A 12,864-nucleotide genomic window follows, 5' to 3' on the forward strand; every position below is an offset into this window, starting at 1 on the left:
AGAGAGACAGTTTACGTTTTAATATTTTTGAAGGGGAGGGAGGGGGAGGGTCAGTAGTTTTAGCTGCTCTTTGTGGGATAAAGTGGAAGGATTAGACAGATGTTACCTCCACTGTACCATCACAGAATGTTTATCACCTTTGCTCTGTGGATGTTCTCGTTTTATACTGTATGTACCTTGTAGCTTATTGTATTAGGAAGCAGAACAATAAATTTGACTATAAACTCAGTGTTCTCGGTGGACCATATAGTATGGTTTATGTTTGACATTTTAAATGTGGTCTGTGTTCATATGTTAGTGCTCAGAACCATCCTTACCTGGAAGATGTCGTGTGCTCATGTTCTGGAATGTGTCCTGTCTTCTAGATTTTTCACCTGCTCTTCTTCTCATAGACAGATCCATTAAGACCCCAGGTCTTCCTGCCCTTTAGGAGTTCATGTTCCTGGAAAGCAGGAATATCATTGTTTTTTGGATCCTAGTTTCTCAATTATGTCAAATTTTCATTATTACGTGAGTATGAATTCTGTTGGGTGGCTCTATAATGTTCAAGGTAGCAGTGTATGAAAAACTTGTCTTTAATGCTCAACATGAAAACAGGTACTACAGGCTTCTCTGAAGGGCAGCCTACAAAATTTGTTTTGGTCTTATGTCTTTTAATCAACAGTGATCCCTATCAGGGTATTTTGTTCCATTCATTAGACTACTGTCTCATAGAGATACATCATTAAAAGAAGTAACAAAGACCGGAAGTTATGCCCTTCTATTCCTTTGATGAATGTGTTAAGCTTGCTAAAAAAAAGATAAATGAATAACAGTCCACACTATTAAAAGTGATACAGATTCTTCATAGATGCTGGGATATCACTTCTGCAGAGCATCAGTTTTGCTGATGAAAACTTTCTTTTGTCCTCCCAGGTTTCAAAGCAAATGCTTTGCATTAACAGTGTTGTAACCAGGAAAGAGGTTTAAATCTGAAAATAATTGCTGTTTTAATGGTGAATTGAATTTTTTCTCCTGATGTTTCTGAGGAAAGAAAATGAAATCCTGAATTTTCCTTCTCTGTTGAGTGATTACATTGTGCTTTGCATCTAGGTTGATAAATCAACTTGTTCTGGTGTTGTGGTAGTTCAGGTTGTTAAAGGAGAGCATGGTTGTAATAGATGGGTTAGAAAACATTCTAATGTTTTGGTTTGTTGCCTGCTTCTCAGCCTCGTCTGTGATGCATGATTAAAGTTCTTTAGTAAACAAGGGGAATAGCTGAATGTGTGTTATCCCCTGAATATGTTTGATACAAGAAAATTAGGCTCCCTGATTGCAGCATTTTTAAAATAGAAGGTATTAAATGTACATTTTCTGTGTACATGTACTTTACATAGCATATATATTCCTCAAAATGTTGATAAGTAAGTACTCTTTGAGTTGTGACGGAGAATTGTTGTGACAAAGGGAAACTAATAGTTAAGAAGAAATCAGTATTGTGTATTGCTGTGGAACTCAGGTGACCTTCACTTTGGAGAAGTTACTCTCAGGTATGTGTAAAATGAGTTTCAGTCTATACTCAATTTTCCATAACAAAACTGGAATTCTTGTGGCACACAAGTTGATGCTGTTTCTTGACTCTTAGGAACTGATAGTGATTTTGTCTGTACCTTTGCTAATACAACTGTACCAGATCCTTTTCTAACATTTTTCTTTCCAGACTAAAGAGTATTTCTGGAGCATTCAAATGGATAGTGTGTGACAGAAGTTATAATATTGTTTATTGGTTTTACCAATTTTGAAATTATTTTAGCAGATAATACCAACAGGTTATGTCATGCTGTTTATTCTGTGGTGCATGTAGAACTAAAGAAAAATGTGCAGAGAATATACATAAAATTTTTCTTTACTCTGATGAGAACAGACACAAAATATATCAATCTTGAAGTTTAAGGCAAAATTCAGTTATGAAAACTTACTGTTGTAGACTGTTTGACCAGAAAAGGCTGAAGGGCTTGGGTTTTGTTGTTTTCCTGAAGTTCAGAAGTTTTCCCCTTCTTTAGTACAGAAATATCAATATATCCATAAGCTTTGCCATTTGTTTCAGTTGAATGCTTAGCAGATCAGTCTTCAATTTCTTGATGGTAAGTGGCTCTGAAAGAAAATAACTTACACCTGAACTACAACGTATAGCAGATTCTACATACTGTAGACCTTCAGTGACTGAAGAAATCAAGCAAAAAGGAAAAATTCATCATTGCTGCTGGCAGAACTGAGAATAGCTAGCTAGTCCCTTGCTTGGCTCATAACCAGAGGTTGGTGATTAGGGATTTTACTTTTGTCTGGAAAGTCCTTCAGTACAGAATACAATGTCTTGGTTCTGATTTAGTTCTTACTCATTTGCTTGCTGATATTCAGTGTAACCTTTCACAGCACTGAGCAGAAAGAATACCAACTTTCATTGATGACTAAGTAGAAAGATATGCATTTAGCACTCTCATGTAATGATCCATCTTTGACCATGCATGCAATTGTGCTTAACTCCAAGTTGAGTTGTTTCTGTGCAGTGCATCACGTGGAAAAATTCAGCTCTGAAAAAAAATCAGCTGCTGCAGAATGGTGTTGCTACCTTCTCAGCAAAGTTGGCTGTTGAAACAGTATTTTCTGTGCATTACAGTTTCTTATGGCACTTCAGTTTCTTTCAAGTCCATTTGCTTTTTTAATATTGAAGCTACCTGTCTCATGATAGAAGTACATGTGGTTTTTGCAAGGGATGTGCAACATGCTGTGCTACGTGAATAGAGCACAGTTGTCATCTTCAGTCATCTTGTGTTTTACTGTAGGATTGCTCATTAAGTGATATTCTGACTATGGTGAGAAAGAGTGAAATAATAGCTGAGAGTATTAGATCAGTTCTAGAAATTTGGTTTTCTGTTTCCTTGAATGTTTCCATCAACATAGATAAATAACTTACCTTGCATTATTAGTTCCCAGTCTTTAGAAGGGAAGAATTGGTATTGGTACAAGCTTTATTTTTCAGACATTAAGGTGGGTTTGGCATTTTTTGAACTTTGCTTCAGTCATCTTTATTAACCCTGTCCATTAGTTTTTCCTTGCCTATCTGTCGATACATAAAATACATAACTGCTCTTGTCTCATTGTAAGGCATTGTTTTAACTCTTTTCTGAAGCCTTTTTATCTCCGAGCAATCATTTAGGTAACCATGGAGATACTAAGCAGGATTTCAGTAGAGTCTTTTCTGAAAGGATTGAATTGGAAAAGTAGAGTTCTGACATTATACTGAAACAGATGTATTAACCTATCCCTAAAAAGCCCACATCTAATCCAGTTGAATAGTTAAAAATGATCATGGAATTGTAAGTTGCAAGTCACATTAGAAAGTATGATTCCTGCAGAAGAATAGTGTGTTAGTAGTGTGCTTTTAAGTGAGAGAGAAGAATATGACCTCACTAGCCAAAATCAGTTTTTCCCAATTCGAGATTTCAACACCATTGGAACACTTGGAGAATCCTTTTCAAAGGAATAAAGTAATTCTGCCTGTGGGACGTCTTGTTGTCACCTAAACAAATGTATTGTTACCAGAAGAAAAAATACTTTGTTCATTTATTTAATGAGGCTGTCATGGTGAATCATTTCGTGCCCTTAGGACACAATTTCCCTTAGCAAGTTGTGCCATCTTATTATTCATGTTGCTGCCACAAAATTTTGGAAACCTATGCAATACTGGACAGACCTTGGGATTTGAAGAGACGTGGTTGAGCTGGGTTTGGAAGCAAGCTGTGCTTTTTTGCTATGAAGTTCCTACTGTCTCTGGCAGCATGCAGCTAGCTAACTCTGAGCTGACTGAACTGAAGCCCTGGAACTCCCAGGACTATTGTAATTCAGCATACGTGGACTGGAAAGGAGACGCAGTACTGAGTTTTCTTTGCTTGTGGAATGTTCACATGGCATGCATCCTCAGGAAGGTAAATAATGATGGATACATGGTTTCTTTCTGTTACGTCTCTCTTCACTATTGAATGTTTCACAGATTACTTCTGGAAAATGAGTTCTAAATTCTGAACTTGTGGTCCACTGATAATTTGGGATCAAACTGCAGCAGGGCAACTTGCATACTATGAGAAAATATTTGAGGAGCAGAGGTGGCCATCTCAGTTGAGATCTGTACACTTGAAGCATCAACTGTTCTTAAATTGTGGTTATACTTAGTTTTCTTATCATAGTAGAAATGAGAAGAGAAAGAACAGAAGTTTCATAGAATTTAAAATATGAATGGCACATTTCTGGTTTGAGTCTCTAGGGCAATCATCTTTATTCTCTCATAAAATTTGAATCAAAATTGTTTTCTCTTCTACTTGTCTATTTCTACATGCATGAATCAGAATCCTTCAGCCAACTAAAGGACTGTTTACTCCAAGGAACTCTTCTAGGTTCTGCTCAAGATTAATCACTTAGTTCTGCATGGTGAAACTTTTGTTTTATTTTTACCTGTGTAGTGTTCCAGCAATTGTAATGTCTTTTCCAAATTTGCATGGTATCAGATCTGCAGCCTGGAGCCTTAAGTCTTCCTCATGCATGTAGATTGGAAAATTACTAATGACAATATTCCATTCAGGTGAATTATCACCTTCTAGCTGATTAATACTGTTTGGAAGCAGAATGTGCTTTTATTCATGATTTTGCTTAAATCAGGTAAGCTCAAAGTACTGTTAACAAACAAAGGCACAGCAAGTTACTGCAAATGGAGAGGCAAAAGTGTTTTGAAGTTGCTTATATTTTCTATTCTGTGTTAGGTTTCTAGTCAGGAGGCTCTAGTCTCTTTGAATTTTAGGATTTAGTATTTCAATATGCAAAACCAAAGCTGTCTCGGTGGAAATGGCACGGTTTCATTTTTTCCTAAGGTTTTTCTGCCTTGTGGAACTCCCAGATTGTATCTTTTTGGGAGGGGAGGCCTCTCCCTATGACTTGTGCTCTGGAATGTCAGCCAGTCAAGTGTTTCTCCATACTGTTTGCCTTGTATGTGTGTATAGGGACAACTTTTGTTTCCATAACTGGTCAAGATACACATGTATGAATGGATGTTCAGCTTTACACAAGAAATTCCTAATGCTTTTCATTAGGATGACATCTGAACTGTCTGCTGTGACCAGTATATTCCTGTATGAAGTTACTGTGTTTCAACAGTTAGTACACTAAGGAATACATGAAGTCTGCAAGGTTGTCATCATTTCACCAATTCCTGTGATGTTGCTGTCTTTGGAGAGAAATTAAAACTGCAGTGGTCCTTGGGGAGGGGGAAAAAAACAACAACAACAACAACAAAAACAAACCCAAATAAAGCAAAAGAAACCAACAACAACAACAAAAAACGGGAGTTCAGTTAGTTTTACTCTAATTATCGGAGCTGGAATCTGTCTTGTGTGGGTAGAATGTGCTAGCAGCTCCACTGTCTGAGATGTCTGCTTTAGCTACTACTGGCTGCATATACATTTATGGAGGAAAATCTTAAATTAATCCCTGCCATTTTTTGCCTGAAGGTCGAAAGTATAGTTGAGCAAGCTGATTGAGAAAGCAGCTTGTCTTGAAGAAGCCTTTTAAGGGTCACATGTGAACGGAAACATTGCCAAAAAAAGAAGTCTTTCAAATCTAACATTTTTTCTGTTTAAATCTTGTAGGATGTTAAATGTCTGGGATTAGCACAGAAAGGGAGCAGAGCTGCAAGTCTTCCTGGAGTCAGGGTGTAAATAGCCTTTAACTGCAGCAAACCTAAATATTTGTATTGAAAATTACTTTAGTGGTGACATACACCGTATGTGGATGACAAGATATCTTAAGCAGCAGTTAAATTTTTTTTTTATTATTCTGTTTTGGTAAGTCTGATGCAAATAATAATAAAAGTTTTGTTTGACTGCTGTTGCTGACCCAGGTACAAGCCTTTGCACAGATGTGGCTTCTATTATTTTGAGAAGACTGTATTACTCTTTGAAGGACAGAAAACATAACCTTGCTGACAAACACCTGCATTGTTACAATATATTCATCTGTGGATGCTCAAAACTCTTGTGCAAGCGATGAGTTTTTACCGCTATGCTTTGATATGTTTGTTTTTCCATTTCCATTGAACTACAGTTGCCAAATTCTTTTCTTTAAAGGCATGGACAGATCAACTAGTCTGGTAGCAGATCTCATTGTACTCTACAATTAGTCACACAGAAATCAAGATTTTTCAGGTAATGACAACCAGATGGCACTAAAGCATTGAATTCATGTTAGGACTAAATTGGGGGGAAAAAGCATGATATTGATTCCACAATAATTTGATTTTTGTGGTTTCATATTGGCTGATACACTTATAAACCAGTAACTTCTACTTCATGAAGGAAAGTGACCACTTTTCTATGAAAAAAAATTCAGTGGATTATCATTGTTCTGTTGTATGGAGTATCACTTGCAGCCCACAGTCAAGATTTTGTGCTCCGTTGAACCTACAGCCTGTGTAAACATGGAACAAGCTCTTTCTTCTTCTTTAATGAGAGGCATCAAAATTAAATGGTCATATATATCCTCCTAAAAAGCTTGACAAGTGCTGACTTCTAATGGAAAATGGGATTTAATTTGCTAATAGCTGCTTTTGGAGTGTAAAGTCTTTAAATACACTGTAGTAAGAAATAATGCTTCTGAAGCCTTACAGATTTTCTTACTGCATCTTTTGTGAGTTTTGTTTTTTGGGTTTTTTCTTCTTGGAGTGAAGAAAAATAGGGATAAATATCCAAGCCAAAACACTAAGGATACTTCTTGTAGAAGAACCTGCTAACTTTACTGTGGCTAAGAAGTCCCAGAACTTCAGCTTGATCCAGAGGCACTACTGAGATCTGACATAATGAAGTAAACTTGCAGCTCTAGCGTGAACTGTTCAAATGGGTTTCCACCATGTGCAATATGATTGCTGCACAGTTTGCAGGAGGTACTTTATAGTTAGGGAGGAATGTGAATATTTTTTTCCAAGAAGTTTACAATCTACATGTTCCTTTATTAAGAATATAACCATTTATATCTCCTTTCCCTTCTCCCAATATGCAGAGAAAGTCTGCTCTAAGGCTGAAGGGATGGCCCTGAAGTTGACTTGGGTATTAACGTCCTCATTTTTACTTCAAAGCCTGTCTGTTATGGTCTCATTGTAGTGTATATGGTTCAGATGTAGTTTGAGAAGAATATTCAGGTGCCTTTTAAGCAATTCTATTAATCTTTTGGAAGAGGCACTAAATTGGTGAGTATGCTGCATTGCTAGCAGTATGCTAACAGTGCATGTGTGTTATGTTCTGCTTGAAGACAAACTTGGAGCAAAATAAAAATCTAATTCAAAAGCTAGATTTACCTCAGTAAAACCAGAAATGACTGTTTGACTTCGGTTCAGTTTTGGGGAACTGTTGAGACCTGTGACCTTCAGTGATAAATATTTCTTCATTGCCTTCTTTATCAGTTTTATCCAGTGCTGGCTTGTAGAAGGTTGTCTGAGTCCTGCAGACTTCCATCCTTCTCTTGTTCCTCGGCTAGACTTAGCAATGTGCTGTGTTCAAGGAAAGGAGTTTCTAGAAGTTAAAACTGGCACGATTTATGTTTTGCTTATGCAAAAATGCTGATCATATGTCATTTTGCACTCTGCTTTGATAGTTTTTTGGATTCTACATAGAAGTAATTTCATTTGAAAAGCTACAGTTGTTCAGAGAATATCTCTCTCAAAGGCTATTCTTCACTGCATCCTCTGATGCAACAGCAGCCAGTGCAGTCAGAGTTCTGGAGATGAGTTCCTCAACAGTGTCTGTTACTGCTGAACAATCTCATACCAATTGTCTTTCTCAAGGAATATTGCAACATTTCTCTCTTCATTCAGATGTTTCTTCTTAGCATATGAAGTTTTTGGTGTTAAATTCTGTACACAGAAAATATGGGTGCTGTGTTCTTGTGCATGGACAGTTGTTTATCATTCCTAGTGAAACAAAACTTCACACTACTTACAAGTCTGCATGAGCTACAGGGTTAGTAATGAGAGGACTACATCCTTGCAGGAGTGTAGTTTATTTAAGTTTTTCATCTGGGTGTTTTTATTGACAGAGTGATTGATTTCAAATGTCATTGCCTGCCAAAGACACTTCTTGCAGCAGGTCCTTATCAGTCTCTTTATCTAGATGAATGCTTTAGGTTAAAACCTTGGTATATTAGCTCCTTCAGTTTAGGAAACTTGGCTTTCTAAGACACAAATGTATAGCTTATCTCCTGTAGTACTCATTGGTTTTCCTTTTCTGGACTCTTGTAGCATTTCCTTTTATCTTAACTTGTCCTTGGCTATGTGCATCAAGATAAGGGGCATCTTTTTTCTACAGTGAAAGCTACTTGTTAGCCTTGAGGTACAGGAGAGACAAAGAACTTCTGTCTTGTGGTAATTAACCTACTTGGGCATCATTTTTTAATGCATTTTCTGGCCCAGGTCATGAACAAATGTGTAATGCACCTCATGTGTATTACATAAAACTTAAATGTGTGGTGATGATGAAATTAATTTCCTTTACATTCAGTTCTCCAGCTGGATTAGTCCTATGCAGCAGAGATTGAAGACCTGTACATGGCCTTCAGAGCCTGCTGCGCTGCTATTTTTGAAGTTTCAGACTTTGCTGTAATTTCTTCTTTGTCAGTGTCAAGTTGCATACACCTGGCAAGTAGAGTTCAGTGTAGCTGAATGTACACATGGAGTCTGTATGTAGTAGAAACATTATTAACTTTCTGCAATATGGAGGTTGCTTTTTTTTTTTTTACTAGTTTCACTGTTCCCAATCTTTGATACACAAGCAATAATGGAAATAACTAGTTTAAAATAATTAACATTATTGAAATATTTTACAAATATGCATATGGTTGGCATCTTCCCTGGCAAAAAGAGTATAATTAGCCGCAAAATCAAGACTGGACAATATTCTAGGGAGTTTTGGAAAGTGTAGAAGGGTAGGAATACATTGTGAAAAAATTAGAATTGAATTCAGCATTCAATGTCAGATTCCTCTCTTTTTGCTGATTTTCTACCTGTGATAAAAGATGAAGGTTCTGAAAATAGCACAGTATGTAAAATACTGCTTTTAAAATAGGATAATATGTAAAATACTGCTTTTGTAATTAGGCACCACAGTTTTTTGACTTACACTGTTACCAGCTGGTATTTTTTTGTTTGGCTGTGGTTTTTTGCTGATGTCATTGTCACAGAATTTGTTTTCTTTTAAGAGCAGTTTTGCTTTTGGAAGCAGCATCCTATCTCTGGCAGTCACTGACATGTTGCCCTTGAGCCCTATGCACACAGGGATTCCATCCTGCCCCCAGGATGCATCTGAGCCAAGCTCTGAACAGTTAATGTGGAGCAGATAAGCCCCGTTACCTGAGCAGGAATGGCACAAAGATGCATGTCTTCAGGGATGCTTCTCAGAAATCACCTTGTAATTCCTCATAGAGTAATTAAGTTGATTTTTATTTAGGGGTTTATCCTGTCGAGTCAGTCCTCTTCCATTCTCCATTTGGGGGAATGCTACATCTTCGTGTGAGATAGTGAATGAATCTCTTGTAATTTGGAACTGTGTATGGTGTGGATTCATGTCCTGAGGCACACCGAATGTCTGAAGCCATGTTACAGTTGTATGTATTGATAACATAACTGTGTGCTCAATCTTAACAGTGCAGAACTGAGTTGTCATGGCAGGACACTTTCCCAATGCTACAGTTCTGTTTAAATGTCTTACTGGGAAAAACAGACATTGGAGAGGCAACTGCATAAAACCTTCCTCCTTATTAATTCTCCGTGCTCCTTTATTTGTACCAGGATTTATTTAGAGCTATCATATGTAGAGCTTTCCCATGTAGGACCTGATTTTTTGGAATGCCATATTTACCTTGTCATTACTCCATTACTTCTGCAGATTTCTGTTTTACACCTGCATGATATCTGAGTTACATCTACAGTACTTGCATTTCTCTATCCTCTCTACCTCCCTCTCCCCCAACTTTCTTAATTATTATTTTTTATGTCTGAGAATCGTTTCTTGACTTTAGCTTCCAGTGTGCTAAAGATGTTGTGTTTTGGATGTGGACTTTTAATTCTGTGGTTTATTGCCAGTGGAAAAAGCCACTGAATGCTTGCAAACATATGGCTATTCAATAATAGACTGAATAAAGACAATTGAACTGGCACCAGAAGGCTTATAGGAGCAGCTTTGTGAAATGATGAACTGAGTTTTGCAAACTGCTGAAGCAGCAAGATCCTTGGATCATGACTATGTCTCAGGGATGATGCAAGGGACAGTAAACTTTTCTGAAAAGGTCTTTGGGGCACTACACACTGCTTTCAGGTGATGTCAGTGCTGTGCTCCCAAGGAACACCTCCCACACTGGTTCCAGCATTGTTTACAATGAGAAGCTGATCTGCAAAGGACTGCTACTGCCAGTAGTTGCAAGAGAAGTAGTTGGATGGCCCTGAGGTTGATGGTTGGCTGTGGCTGACATAACAGGCCACACAGTAATATCAAGAGAGGGAAGATCTTGTGATGGTAACTGCAAGTCTGCTGACTGACCGAGGTCTTCATACTCATTATTGTCAGAGTATTCCCACATAAATGTTGGCCTGTGATTCATGACACAGTCAAGAGCTAAACTTGCTTTTTATTGCCAATAAATTTGGGGGCAAATGGTCACAGATGGTGGTGTGGTGTTTGGAGTATATCAATACCACTATACTTGTTACCAGGGAATGGGATAGTCGTTGGCATTGCTGAGGGTGTAAAGGAAAGAAATTGCTATTTTTTTGCTTGAAATACCCAAAGCAGTTTTATAGAGACAACCTTGCAGCATCTCAGGACAAAGACAATTCTGTAGTTTTGTCTTAGCTACTCAAGACTTCACACAGCAACAATTTCTTCTGCACCAAGCACATGCTCCTTGCCACTGCACTCTTCTCCACAGTAGCTGCTCAAGAAATGCTGGTCCAAAGATAATTCCTCTCAGCATGAGGTGGCCCCTTCTGAAAAATGACATGCAGTCATCTTTATGAGTAAGCCCAGGATCTGCAAGGATTTTGTTTCCCTGGTCAGGATGACCATTCAAATGCAGAAAACCTTGCCAGCAGCGTGCTGGTTACATTGCAGGTTGGAAGATGCTTACACAAGAAATCATACAGGGTTAATGGACATGTCTGCAGTTAAGTGCTGACATATGGGTGAGTATAGTATTGTCACTTCTTTACATTTCAATAAATAATCAAAGCTCCATGAATTCTTGAAACAGAACATTTGTCACCAGATCCCTCCAGATCATTTGTCACCAGATCACTCCCACCTTGGCCTAGTTTGTTACAGCTTTGTTACGGCCAAGAACCTCTGCCATGAATGCTTTCACTGACTAGACCATTACTGAGATGGTGTTTCAATGTTTCTTACTTCCTGATGCTTCCAGTTCCTGCAAAAATTGCCCTGGTCTTTCAGATAATATTGCTTATTAAAAGTTTAGTCAGAAATGAAGGTGATTGCTTTGAAGCTCAGGGGCTAGATAGCTGCAGAATAAATGGTTTGTTTGAAGTCATGGAACAAAACGCAGTGAAGCTCTGACAGCAGCAGTGACTGGGTGCTGCACTGGAGCTTGTGCTTTCCCAGGAGGTTATTTGAAGAGTCCACTGCCAAGTAAAAAGCACCTGGTGTTCTGTGCTCAGAAGGAAATGCCATTGTATGGGTATGGCCTTCCCCCAAAGAAGAAACAAACTGAAAAATCTGTGGGCTCACAGCTGCAGCCTGGGACACTGCAAAACATGAACAGATGATAGTTCTGCTTTAAAATGATTGCCCAAGAGGGGCAAGCACTCTGGCTTTTAAAAATACCATTTTACAGCATTACCTTTTTGTAACTGTAGGTACTATTCCAAAAGTGTTTTCTCTAAAATCAGCCTTTGTGTTTGTTTTTATTTGAACACAGGTTGCATTGCCAACCATAGGGACTCAGTAGATGCAGAGATGCATAGGGCTGGCCTCACTTTTCCCTTGAGCATGAATTCTTGGTGGTTATTATTTTTCTCCTTATGGTTACTTTTTCTTAGAGACCTGGAAACTAGAAATGAAAAACAACTACTTAAGCTGTTGAATATTCTGTGCTTGCTCTCTGAGAACCAAATGAGGAGAGATTTTATATTGGGATGTATAGAGGTTTATATGCATACATGTTAGATATTTAGCTTATTTTTTTTTTTAAATAATACAAATTATTTTTTATTATTTTTTTGTGTAAAGCTATGGATGACACAAATGTGCTTTGGCAAATCCAGTAAAATACCTTCCTTGAAGTTTCAGGGCTTTTCCTCTATTTGTATTTTTCATGTTCTCAGCTTTTCACTTCGCCACTTAGTTTTAGCTGCTTATTTTCCATGATTGCAATAAGACAAAAAGATTGACGCTGTTGGGTACAGGCTGGCACTTTTTAAAATGGTCCTTTTAAATCTAGTAGAACAGCTAGTGAGAAAGCAGTAAACACCAGGAGGGAAGCTGCCACTTTCAGCTCATGCCAGTTGGACTTTATGCTGTGTCATTAAGAGTTGCTTGGTAGGTAATCTGTAGTGCCTGTTTTATTGGATTAGCAAAAACAATAACAGTGTTTAACCCTTGTACATAAAATGAAAATTACCCTCTGAACTTTAATCTAAAGCCTAGTGCTAAATAACATGACTAAACTTGGGAAGCCTGTAGAAATACTGCAGAAGATGATGACAGGTGGGGTTGCTTGCTGTAAAAATGCTAAAAGCCATCTCAAAAGGAGAAAATAAGACATTTTCTCAAATTTTAAGTCTCT

This window comes from Coloeus monedula (assembly GCF_965178545.1).
Source record: "Coloeus monedula genome assembly, chromosome: 6".
In the NCBI taxonomy this organism is placed as follows: Eukaryota; Metazoa; Chordata; class Aves; order Passeriformes; family Corvidae; genus Coloeus; species Coloeus monedula.